Source organism: Hoplias malabaricus, unplaced genomic scaffold, assembly GCF_029633855.1.
Source record: "Hoplias malabaricus isolate fHopMal1 unplaced genomic scaffold, fHopMal1.hap1 scaffold_24, whole genome shotgun sequence".
Classification (NCBI taxonomy): Eukaryota; Metazoa; Chordata; class Actinopteri; order Characiformes; family Erythrinidae; genus Hoplias; species Hoplias malabaricus.
Genome location: NW_027101063.1, coordinates 2,832,700 through 2,846,737, shown reverse-complemented (window position 1 = coordinate 2,846,737; position 14,038 = coordinate 2,832,700).

Sequence of the window (14,038 nt, the reverse complement as noted above, 5' to 3'; positions counted from 1 at the left end):
TATTTACAACACATACCAAGTCGACGTTAACAGAGCACGTTTTATAAATAATATAGAAGACACGGGTTAGCCTTTTTTTTGTAAGCACAGGGCTGACATTTTATGAAACACACTTTACCTTGTGTGAGCACTATATCTACAATGTTTGAATCCATTTTTAAAAAAGGTTCTTCTTTTTTGCAGCTTGAACACAACTAAATCAGATGCAGTGGGCATGTAAATTTTGCAAATTTGTGTATGAAAGAAAGGGCAACTGCTTAGACATTACAGATACAGAAACATGGTGGTTACAGCCACCAGTGAAACGCATGTTGGAGCGCTGGCCAGCCCTTTTCAGAAAGCAGCAGGTATGGTAACAAATATGTAATTTATGTAAAATAAAACATACAATCATATTAACATGAACATATTACTTCTACAAGAGTAAATGTATTTTAATTTGTGTAATCTGTTAATGTGGTACAAATCGAATTATGGCTCTATGTGTGCTGTGTTTTTCCTAAAGGTTTTTGCTGAGTTCACAAGGGTGGCAAGTAAAGATCTTGAACAAGACTTTTTTGAGGCCTTGGACAGTCACACCCCACGATTCCTTGAGATCTTTAAATCCAGGAAAGGAATTATTGGCAGTACACTTGCAGACATTGTTGCCCAAGTTGAAATTAAGGTAAGGAATCTTTTTATTACAATTTGGAATGTTACTTTTATAAGAGTGATCCAGTCACCTCCTTAATGGAACACTAGATAATATTTTTTACCTTAATTTTTTAGCTTAATTACAGCTTAAAAATCATTGTGATGCTCCACTGATCTTAGCTAGTGTTCCTTTAAGGTTGGTTAGTTTTCCTGTAGACTTGTCATCATCAACTAATTCCAAACATGAGAACCAACATTTATTTGCCATGGAGCTGCACTATTTCCCGAAAACTATTAAAGACAAATCAGTTATTTTTGTGCTGTGTAATGTTTCTTTCATTTTTAATGGTTCTTTCTAAAACCATGGAGCCCAAAGACAGACAAGTTAAACAAAACAGCACAAACACCCAATAATATTTTTTTTAGCAGATGAATCCTGTTTTAATGGGATGGTAACATATATTATAGAACACAGACACCTATGTGTTTTAACTTATAATTTATCACACATTTGTCTCATGTTTATTTTTAGATATTTTGGTTTGTTTTTTCTTAACTTGTAGATCCAGGATATTACAGCAATGTGGACTGCTGTCCTTCGTTGTCTTCCAGGTTTATCTTGGAGATTAGGCAGTGAGTACTTCAAGGTCTGTTTTGTAAGTATTACATCAAATTGTATAATTAAAATTTACTTAGTGAAGACATGAAGGTTTTGCAATAATATATTTTTTCATTATATTTACCTTTTGTCTGCAGGATTCAGATACCATCACAGATTTCATTCAGGTTCCTGATGGGTTATTGACTGTTATACCTGAAGACAGCCAGCAACCAGGTCCAAATGCCATACACTTTGAGCCATCTAGCATTAATATCATACTGGAAGGTAACGTTATGGAGAACATTGAAAACCATGCTCAAGCTATTTGCCTGACATTTGAACTACTATAAAACCTTCATTTGGACTATCCCAAAAGACTGGAGAACACATTTGACTTGCTAAACCTGGGAGTAGGCAATCTGAGCCCAAAATAATTTAAGGGATTTCTAAGTTTCGATGGACCCAGCTTTACCCTCTTATTGATGTTAGGCTCTCATTTATATGGTTTGCACTTGCAAAATGTTCTTGTGTTGTTCATAATGTGTCAAAGCACTTAAATTTATTGTGCAAAACTTTAGCTTGGTTAAGTGCATTAAACATTATTGTACATTTTTGTTTATTACACAGACTGTGCCATTTGAGTCATTCAAGAATAAAGATTACTGGAGGTTTTCTTTTAAAAAATATTTTTAATTGACTTAAATGTGGAATTAATTTTATTTTTGGGTAACTTTATGTATTTAGATAGGCTGATGTGCTCTGTGATGTAATGGAATTTGATTAAAATAAACCAGAAGTACTACTGAATAATAATTCTTTGTTGTGCTTACTTTATTTTTCTAAGGCAATCGGTTTCCTAAATTCTATTAAGTAAACAGGACTCTTGTGGAATTATGTTAACTTGGGTAACATAAGTTGGCAGTACTTAAAAATGGCAACTTACATCTATGTACTACTTAATGTCAGAACAACTCATATCAATTAAGTAAATACAGTTGCGTTTTAAGTACACTTAAATGATAGACATTAAGTTAACATAACTTCAAAATAATAGTTATATTTACTTAACTATTTCAAGGCAACCGGATTCCTAAATTCCTTTAAGTAAGATCAACTTATCACATTTTACAGTGCAAAGAAAAACCTCAGCGAGAGCCCGCAGGACGTACAAAACACTCAGCGAGAGGGTGCAGCACGCACAAAACCCTCAGCGAGAGCGCGCAGCACGCACAAAACACACAGAGAGAGAGCGCAGTTTGCACAAAATACTCAGAGAGACCGCAAAGCTCGCAAAAAAAACCTAAGAGAGATAGCGCAGTCCGCACAAAACACTCAGCGAGAGCCAGCAGTTTGCACAAAACACTCAGATCGCAAAGCTCGCAAGAAAAACCTCAGACAGATCGCACAGCACGCACAAGATACTCAGAGAGATCGCAAAGCAAAAAAAACCTCAGAGAGAGCGCACAGTTTGCACAAAACACACAGAGAGATCGCAAAGCTCGCAAAAAAACCTCAGAGAGATCGCAAAGCTCGCAAGAAACGCCTCAGAGAGATCGCGCAGCACGCACAAAACACACAGAGAGATCGCAAAGCTCGCAAAAAAACACAGAGATCGCAAAGCTCACAAAAAAACCTCAGACAGATCGCGCAGCACCCACAAAACACTCAGAGAGATCGCAAAGCTCACAAAAAAACCTCAGACAGATCGCGCAGCACCCACAAAACACTCAGAGAGATCACAAAGCTCGCAAGAAAAGCCTCAGAGAGATCGAGCAGCACGCAAAAAACACTCAGAGAGATTGCAAAGCTCATAAAAAAAACCTCAGAGAGATCGCGCAGCATGCACAAAACACACAGAGAGATCACAAAGCTCACAAAAAAAAAAAACATCAGAGAGATGGCGCAGCACGCACAAAACACACAGAGAGATCGCAAAGCTCACAAGAAAACCTCAGAGAGAGCGCGCAGCCCGCACAAAACACTCAGAGAGATCGCAAAGCTCACAAAAAAACCTCAGAGAGATCGCAAAGCTCGCAAGAAAAAGCTCAGAGAGATCGCAAAGCTCGAAAGAAAAACCTCAGACAGATCGCGCAGCATGCACAAAACACACAGAGAGATCGCAAAGCTCACAAGAAAAGCCTCAGAGAGATCGCAAAGCTCACAAAAAAACCTCAGAGAGATCGCAAAGCTCGCAAGAAAAACCTCAGAGAGATTGCGCAGCATGCACAAAACCCACAGAGAGATCGCAAAGCTCACAAAAAAAACTCAGAGAGAGCGCGCAGCAGGCACAAGATACTCAGAGATCGCAAAGCTCACAAAAAAAACCTCAGACAGATCGCGCAGCACGCACAAAACACACAGAGAGATCGCAAAGCTCACAAGAAAAGCCTCAGAGAGATCGCAAAGCTCACAAAAAAACCTCAGAGAGAGCGCGCAGCCCGCACAAAACACTCAGAGAGATCGCAAAGCTCACAAAAAAACCTCAGAGAGATCGCAAAGCTAGCAAGAAAAACCTCAGAGAGATCGCAAAGCTCACAAGAAAAACCTCAGACAGATCGCGCAGCATGCACAAAACCCACAGAGAGATCGCAAAGCTCACAAAAAAAAATCAGAGAGAGCGCGCAGCACGCACAAGATACTCAGAGATCGCAAAGCTCACAAAAAAAAAACCTCAGACAGATCGCGCAGCACGCACAATACATTCAGAAAGATCGCAAAGCTCACAAAAAAAACCTCAGACAGATCGCGCAGCACGCACAAAACACACAGAGAGATCGCAAAGCTCACAAAAAAAAACTCAGACAGATCGCGCAGCACGCACAAAACACATAGAGATCGCAAAGCTCGCAAAAAAACCTCAGAGAGATCGCAAAGCTCGCAAGAAACGCCTCAGACAGATCACGCAGCACCCACAAAACACTCAGAGAGATCGCAAAGCTCACAAAAAAACCTCAGACAGATCGCGCAGCACCCACAAAACACTCAGAGAGATCGCAAATCTCATAAAAAAAACCTCAGAGAGATCGCGCAGCATGCACAAAACACACAGAGAGATCACAAAGCTCACAAAAAAAAACATCAGAGAGATGGCGCAGCACGCACAAAACACTCAGAGAGATCGCAAAGCTCACAAAAAAAAACATCAGAGAGATGGCGCAGCACGCACAAAACACACAGAGAGATCGCAAAGCTCACAAAAAAACCTCAGAGAGAGCGCGCAGCCCGCACAAAACACTCAGAGAGATCGCAAAGCTCACAAAAAAACCTCAGAGAGATCGCAAAGCTCGCAAGAAAAACCTCAGAGAGATCGCAAAGCTCGCACGAAAAACCTCAGACAGATCGCGCAGCATGCACAAAACACACAGAGAGATCGCAAAGCTCACAAGAAAAGCCTCAGAGAGATCGCAAAGCTCACAAAAAAACCTCAGAGAGATCGCAAAGCTCGCAAGAAAAACCTCAGAGAGATCGCGCAGCATGCACAAAACCCACAGAGAGATCGCAAAGCTCACAAAAAAAAACTCAGACAGATCGCGCAGCATGCACAAAACACAGAGAGATCGCAAAGCTCGCAAAAGAACCTCAGAGAGATCGCAAAGCTCGCAAGAAACGCCTCAGAGAGATCGCGCAGCACGCACAAAACACACAGAGAGATCGCAAAGCTCGCAAAAAAACACTCAGAGAGATCGCAAAGCTCACAAAAAAACCTCAGACAGATCGCGCAGCACCCACAAAACACTCAGAGAGATCGCAAAGCTCGCAAGAAAAGCCTCAGAGAGATCGAACATCACGCAAAAAACACTCAGAGAGATCGCAAAGCTCACAAAAAAAAAACATCAGAGAGATGGCGCAGCACGCACAAAACCCTCAGAGAGATCGCAAAGCTCACAAGAAAACCTCAGAGAGATCTCGCAGCACGCACAAAACACACAGAGAGATCGCAAAGCTCACAAAAAAAACCTCAGACAGATCGCGCAGCACGCACAAAACACACAGAGAGATCACAAAGCTCACAAAAAAAACATCAGAGAGATGGCGCAGCATGCACAAAACACACAGAGAGATTGCAAAGCTCACAAAAAAAAAAACATCAGAGAGATGGCGCAGCACGCACAAAACACTCAGAGAGATCGCAAAGCTCACAAAAAAAAAAACATCAGAGAGATGGCGCAGCACGCACAAAACACACAGAGAGATTGCAAAGCTCACAAGAAAAGCCTCAGAGAGATCGCAAAGCTCACAAAAAAACCTCAGAGAGATCGCAAAGCTCGCAAGAAAAACCTCAGAGATCGCAAAGCTCGCAAGAAAAACCTCAGACAGATCGCGCAGCATGCATAAAACACACAGAGAGATCGCAAAGCTCACAAGAAAAGCTTCAGAGAGATCGCAAAGCTCACAAAAAAACCTCAGAGAGATCGCGCAGCACGCACAAAACACTCAGAGAGATCGCAAAGCTCGCAAAAAAAACCTCAGACAGATCGCGCAGCACGCACAATACATTCAGAGAGATCGCAAAGCTCTCAAAAAAAACCTCAGACAGATCGCGCAGCATGCACAAAACCCTCAGAGAGATCGCAAAGCTCACAAAAAAAACCTCAGACAGATCGCAGCATGCACAAAACACACAGAGATCGCAAAGCTCACAAAAAAAAACCTCAGACAGATCGCAGCACGCACAAAACACTCAGAGAGATCGCAAAGCTCGCAAGAAAAGCCTCAGACAGATCGCGCAGCACGCACAAAACACACAGAGAGATCGCAAAGCTCACAAAAAAACCTCCGACAGATCGCGCAGCATGCACAAGACACTCAGAGAGATCGCAAAGCTCCCAAGAAAAATGTCAGAGAGATAGCTCAGGGTGAACAAAACACCTAGAGAGATCGCAAAGCTCACAAGAAAAAAAAAAAACCTCAGAGATCGCGCAGTACGCACAAGACACTCAGAGAGATCGCAAAACTCGCAAAAAAACACAGAGAGATCGCAAAGCTCACAAAAAAAACGTCAGACAGATCGCGCAGCACGCACAAAACACAGAGAGATCGCAAAACTCACAAAAAAACACAGAGATCGCAAACCTCACAAAAAAAACCTCAGAGAGATGGCGCAGCATGCACAAGACACTCAGAGAGATCGCAAAGCTCCCAAGAAATATGTCAGAGAGATCGCGCAGGGCGAACAAAACACCTAGAGAGATCGCAAAGCTCGCAAGAAAAAAAAAAACCTCAGAGAGATCGCAAAGCACGCAAAAAAAGACAGAGAGATCGCAAAGCTCACAATAAAACCTCAGATAGATGGCGCAGTGCGCACAAGACACTCAGAGATCGCAAAGCAAAAAAACCTCAGACAGATAACGCAGCACGCACAAAACACACAGAGAGATCGCAAAGCTCACAAGAAAAGCCTCAGAGAGATCGCGCAGCACGCACAAAACACAGAGAGATCGCAAAGCTCGCAAGAAAAGCCTCAGAGAGATCGCGCAGCACGCACAAAACACAGAGAGATCGCAAAGCTCGCAAGAAAAGCCTCAGAGAGATGGCAAAGCTCACAAAAAAACCTCAGAGAGAGCACGCAGCATGCACAAAACACTCAGAGAGAGCGCGCAGCATGCACAAGATACTCAGAGAGATCGCAAAGCTCACAAAAAAAAACCTCAGACAGATCGCGTAGCACGCACAAAACACAGAGAGATCGCAAAGCTCGCAAGAAAAGCCTCAGAGAGATGGCAAAGCTCACAAAAAAACCTCAGAGAGAGCGCGCAGCATGCACAAAACACTCAGAGAGATCGCAAAGCTCGCAAGAAAAGCCTCAGAGAGATCGCAAAGCTCACAAAAAAACCTCAGAGAGATCGCAAAGCTCGCAAGAAAAACCTCAGAGAGATCGCGCAGCGCACACAAAACACACAGAGACATCGCAAAGCTCACAAAAAAACCTCAGACAGATCTCGCAGCATGCACAAAACACTCAAAGAGATCGCAAAGCTCGCAAGAAAAGCCTCAGAGATCTCGCAGCAGGCACAAAATACTCAGCGAGAGCGTGCAGCGCGCACAAAACACTCAGCGAGAGCGCGCAGTTTGCACAAAACACTCAGAGAGAGCTCGCAGCACCCACAAAACGCTCAGAGATTCTCATTCTATTCAATGACAGGAATAAATTTGAAGTGGGATAGTGAGATTGGGTCCCAATTTGTCAATATAGGCCCCAATTTTGGCCCCAAAGTCAAAGTTTTCGAAATTGGATCCCACTTCCAATTTATTTTACTATATTGGAATATATTGGAAGTGGTATCCCATTTCCAGTTTATTTGACTTGGCTGAAATAGACTGGAATTGGGATCCCACTTCCAATTCATTTCAGCCAAGTCATGTACGTGTTTCATGGGATCCCACTTCCAATTTATTTCAGCCAAGTCATGTACATGTTCCATGGGATCCCACTTCCAATTTATTTGACTTGAATGAAATCAATTGGAAATGGGATAGTGAGATTGGGTCCAAAATTGGTCCCAATTTGACTTGGTTAGAATAGATTGGAAGTGGGATCCCACTTCCATTCTATTTGATTTGACTGGAATAAATTGCAAGTGAGATAGTGAGATTGGGTCCCAATTTGTCAATATAGGCCTCAGTTCTGGCCCCAAAATCAAAGATTTCCAAATTCCAAATAGTAAAATAAATTGGAAGTGGGATCCCACTTCCAGTTTATTTGATTTGACTGGAATAGATTGGAAGTAAGATCCCACTTGCAATTTATTTGACTTGGTTAGAATAGATTGGAAGTGGGCAAACAAAGGAAAACATTTTTCATGAATAAATTTGCTGAACATAACATACTACGCAAGATCCCAGTGACCCCATCTTCTGATATGTTGTTTGGGGGACTCAGATGATTCAGTACTCGACGCCGTGAAGTCGGTAGACCCCCCCAAGCTCAGTTTCTGGACATCCCACTCCCAATTTATTCCCATTCAAATTTCATTCATGGGTTTTGGACACCCCTTAAAAGGGTCCGAATGACCCCAAATGTTAATATGTTTATTGTGCACACCCCACGAGACAGCCTGTGAAGTTGTGTAAGCCTAACTTCAAGTCAAATATATTGGGAGTGGGATCGGTCAGTTCCGAGTCTGACGTCCCACTTCCAATCTATTGCATTCAATTAAAATACATTGGGAGTCGGATCGGTCAGTTCCGAGTCCGACGTCCCACTTCCAATCTATTGCATTCAATTCAAATACATTGGGAGTGGGATCGGTCACTTCCGAGTCTGCCGTCCCACTTCCAATCTATTGCATTCAATTCAAATACATTGGGAGTGGGATCGGTCACTTCCGGGTCCGACGTCCCACTTCCAATCTATTGCATTCAATTCAAATACATTGGGAATGGGATCAGTCAGTTCCGTGTCCGACGTCCCACTTCCAATCTATTGCATTCAATTAAAATACATTGGGAATGGGATGTCCGACGTCTGCGCCAGACTTGACTAACCCCACCCACCAGCACAAACCAGGCAAGTAGATTACACAGCGAACAGGTAAGTGATTTTAAGGATACACTTACAGATAATGGCCATTTGTTTGCCCATAGTAAGGGTGTATGTACAAAGCTTGCTCTAAGGAATATAAACATTTGTTACAGTATCAAGACTGTCTGTCAGTCTGAAATGATGAATATTTAGCACTAAATCAAGCCACTCCTACAGGCTATAAATATGTACACAGCCCCAGACTGACGGGCAAAGGGGGTGGATTATGTATAATTTACAAAAATAATTTAATTATTAACCAAAAACATGGTTACAACTTTACTTCCTTTGAAATTATGTACATTAACATAATTAACCCCGCCACAAATAAGAACACAATCTCCTTATTAAACATTTATAGACCACCAGGGCCATATTCAGAATTTATAAAAGAATTTGGTGAACTAGCTGCTAATTTAGCAGTGTCCTGTGATACGTTAATAATTGTAGGAGACTTTAACATTCATTTTGAGAAAAGTGATGATCCCCTAAAAAAGAACATTCACATAAATCATAGATACTGTTGGTTTCACACAAAATGTATCAGGTCCTACTCATTATTGTAATCACACACTAGACTTGGTTTTGACCCTGGGCACGAACATAAAAAACTTAAATATTCTCCCGCAGTCTCAGACCACTACATAATTTCGTATGAATAGTTTAGATATAAAAAAAAATGTACATGCCCACATTACTATATAAAGCGCTCACTAACCCCATCTACTTCCCCTAAATTTACTGAAAACATCACTGATTTATTGACCTCAGTCAGTAGTCCAGCGGACCCACTGGAGCTGGACAGACTAATGGACTACTTAGATAACACACTTTGATCAACTTTAGATAGTGTAGCACCACTTAAGCGTAAAAAGCTACGACAGAAAAAACTCGCTCCCTGGTATAATGAAGAAACACTCACCTTAAAACAAACCGTAAGGAAATTAGAGCGGAAATGGCGGTCGACTAAACTGGAAGTATTTCACTGTGCCTGGAAAAACAGCCTTATCGAATTTAGAAGGGCGCTCGTCAATGCACGTTCAGCACATCTGGCCTCACTGATTGAAAATAATAAAGACAATCCTAGAGCACTCTTTAATGTAATCTCTAAACTTACAAACAATCGGGCAGCTACTGATACACAGATCCCAGCTGTTCACACCAGCAATGCTTTTATGGACTTTTTTAACAATAAGATTGAACATATTAGACAAACAATATACTAAATCCAGCCTGTCTGTCATCTGGTGTGGATGATATAGAACAAAACAGAGAAGGACGACTAGAGGACTTTGACCCACTACCACAGCTAGAATTGGATTGACCTGTTTGTATGACCTGCACACTTGATGCAATACCAACAAAACTATTTAAAGAAGTATTACCAGTCATAATCAATCCCCTTTTAACAATCATAAATTCGTCCCTTATACTGTATGTGATCACGTACACAAAGCATTTAAACTAGCAGTTATTAAACCCCTGATCAAGAAACCGAATCTTGATCCTAGTGTACTATCCAATTACAGACCTTCTCTTCATATTTAAGATCTTAGAAAAAGTTGTGGTCCAACAACTTCCCTCATACTTGCATAAGAATAACATATATAAAAAATTTCAATCTGGTTTTAGGCCACACCATAGCACCGAAACGGCTTTAGTTAAGATAGCAAACAACCTTCTTCTCACCTCTGATCGAGGCTGCGTATCCATGCTAGTTCTACTCGACCTCAGTGCAGCTTTTGATACAAGTGATCATACTATTCTGCTAGAAAGATTAAAAAACATGGTTGGAATAACAGGAACGGCCCTATCATGGTTTAAGTCTTATCTCAAGGATCGCTACCAGTTTGTAAAAGTAAATAATGTTTCTTCTTTGTAAGAAAAAAATGAGATCTGGAATTTCCCAAGGCTCCATTCTAGGACCTTTACTATTCATATTATAAATGCTGCCACTGGGCAGAGTTATTAGCAGGCATGGCATTACCTTCCACAGTTACACAGATGACACACAGTTATACATATCAGCCAAACCAGATGACAAACCTACACTAAAGAAAATGGAGGACTGTGTTAAAGAAGTGAAGCATTGGATGTCATACAATTTCCTTCTGCTAAACAGCGACAAAACCGAGGTTCTCCTTCTAGGTCCAAAACCTGTTATAAATAAGGTATCAGACTTAATACATAATTTTGACTTCCCTGTTCTCCCTAGCTCATCAGCTAAAAATCTGGGTGCCATAATTGATTCAGATCTATCATCATGATCAGCATATAGGTAAAATTACAAAAACAGCTTTCCTACATCTTCGGAACCTCGCTAAGTTAAGAAATTCCTTATCCCACCCAGATGCAGAAAAATTTGTTCACGCTTTTATTACATCAAGATTAGATTATTGCAATGCACTTTTATCAGAATGCTCCAGCAGAAACTTGAGTAAACTCTTTCTCCTACAAAGCCCCTCGGCTCTGGAACAATCTTCCAGCTAGTGTCCGGGACGCAGACACAGTCACTATGTTTAAGTCTAGGCTCAAAACACACTTGTTCAGTTTAGCCTTTGGCAACTAACCTCTGTCTAGTTTAAGGTTGTCATTTCAGGAACTCATGGACATGGGGAATCAGGGTAAACGCGGATGATGTGCTCACAATTTCTCTTTTTTGGAGCTGAAGGACGTCCTTGCCTGAGCTCCTTCTGGTTTCCCTCCTCCCAGTCTGTTACAGTCAGATCCGTCACATGCTCTTTTTCTCTGCTGCACTCAACTAAACTAACCGCTTCCCTTTACTGTTTTCTGAGAAAATGGTGGCCCACTGATGGAAGATTGTTTGCTGGATTCTCCTGCGGCCCAGACCAGACCAGACCAGCTGCTCACCTCCATCTACTGCTGCCAGCCTCTGACCACTCACCATGATCAACTACACTGAAGTAGAAATGGACTCAGATTAGCAACATTGACTGATTCTTCCAAATCTGATGCACTATTATTATGCCCCAAGATTGATGTCACTATTATGATTATTATCATTATTATTATTATTATGTAGCATAATGACAATTCATTGGTGATCATTTAAAATTCAATCTATAGTTTGATCAGAGGAGGATGGGTCTCCTTTGTGAGTCTTGGTTCCTCCCAAGGTTTCTTCCTCCAGCCTTGAGGGAGTTTTTCCTTGGCAGTGTCGCCTTCCGCTTGCTCGCATTGGGCTTTGTTTTAAATGTTCTGTTCTGAAACTGTGAAGCTGCTTTGTGACAACGTCAGTTGTAAAAGGCGCTATACAAATAAAGTTGATGTTTGGATGTCTTTTCAACTTTAATCCAGAGTTTATTGGATGACATTTATGTACGTGATTTCCACATTGAAATAACGGCTTTAAAAGGACGTCTTTAATGTGACTTAGTTAGTCGTCTTTTCAACGTCAGTGTTTCATTTTCATTTTCAACCTTAAAAAAACGTTGATTAGACCACAGTCAAGTACATTATTTCAACATTGAATCAACGGCTAAATGTTTACTGGGATTGCAGTTAGCACACTACACTGATCAGAGCATTTTATTAAACACATATGGAAACATTCAGTGTCATGCTGAAGGGAGGAGATTGTTATTTAAGTTTAAGTGAAGACGACTGGACTGGAACGACAGCTCTAAAATGAATGAACTCTGAGTGAGAAACCGGAAGGTGGCAGAAGAGAACTGATGTAAAAACACAGAAGAAGAAGACGATGAAGCTACGCACTCTTTTCAGTGACCGCGGCACGCGAGCAGCTCTCACCAGCCTCAGGGAACAGCTTCATCCCATAAATATGTCAATTTAACCTTCTATTTTTGGATACATATGTATTTTGGTATCGCCCAAATGTAGTCAACATCGTTAATGTTATGTACGTTATTCTATCAACTGCTATATGGTACATACGTAATATTGAACCGTTTTTAGTTTTGTTTGTTTGTTTTTTTTCCAAATGACAAACTTTAGCTAACCTGTTTAACTCTAGCTAGCTCTTTTTTCCCCTCTGACATAGAAAACATTTAAATGACATGACAATCGCTCATACATGAGTATTTTAATTTGAGTAATTATGTGGTTTGATGGCGAATTTTACAAGACGATGTGAGCATTTTTTATGTCACAGAACCGCTTCCCTCAGTATAAGAAATAAAATAAGAAATAAAACTGCTTAAACACATTAAGAAGACATAAAGTAGTAGCTACGTGGGTTAAAATACATTCTCAATCTCAGTGCTGGTTTTTTGGTGTAAAGTAATATTTTGAATATATAATTTCACATACACTCATTTTTTGTTAGTGAGTAGCAGTGAGTTTTGGCTGGTGATTAATGGGTTGCAGAAGGTTATATGAAAGCTATAGAAGCTTATTTACTGAGAGAAAAAAATAAACAAAAGCACGTGAAGTAGTTTATTTTTGGAGCTGTGAAGTTAGTACATTTTTTTCAAAATTAACTATGAACATGAACTAATTCATTTTCTTTATGTAATTATGTAAAGATGGACTGTAGTAAAAAAAAATGAGTAGGGCAGTGAAAAATGGTGGGCAGGGAGAAAAGCAAATAAGAGGTTAATTTAAGTTATTTAGATGAGATCTTTAGCATCAGTTGTAGCATAATCGTTTGTACTATAACCTCATAATCTTTTACATTTGAAGTTCTGTAGTTAATGAATTTGCATGCATAAGCAGTTTACAGTTACTCAGGAACAAGGCGTACAAAACTCAAAGAGCACGCACAGAACTCGTGCAGCTGGCGCACAAAACTCAGAGAGCATGCGCTGAACTCAGCGCTCACGCACAAAGTCATGGAGCACAAATGTCAGAGCTGGATTTTTTGTTTGCAAGTTATAAGTTTTACATTTGAGATGAATTTTTTTTGTGCATTCTTTTTGGCACAAATCAGATTCCATACAGGATTCACTAAAAATAATCAACAAGTTTGCGTCACCATTTGGAATGCTGCGGATGCTTTGAGAATTAAGAATAGGCTTGCGCAACATTTTGAAAGATTCCGGATGCGCTAAAAAAAAAAAAAAAAACATCTAGCAAGGTAGAGGTAGAAGTCTGAGACGGTCAAAAATTTAGTATAAAAAAAAAAACACAAAGGGGTACCCTTTATTATTTTTTTTGGGGTGAAAACTGTGACCTCCTCAGATCTTCTCCAAACCCACACCGTGTGTCAGGGAAGTCCTGACAAAGACAGTGGTGTGGTTATTTTCGCTCTACCATATCCCAAAGCTGAGATATGGAGACCTCTTCTAGTCCATAAAATGTAT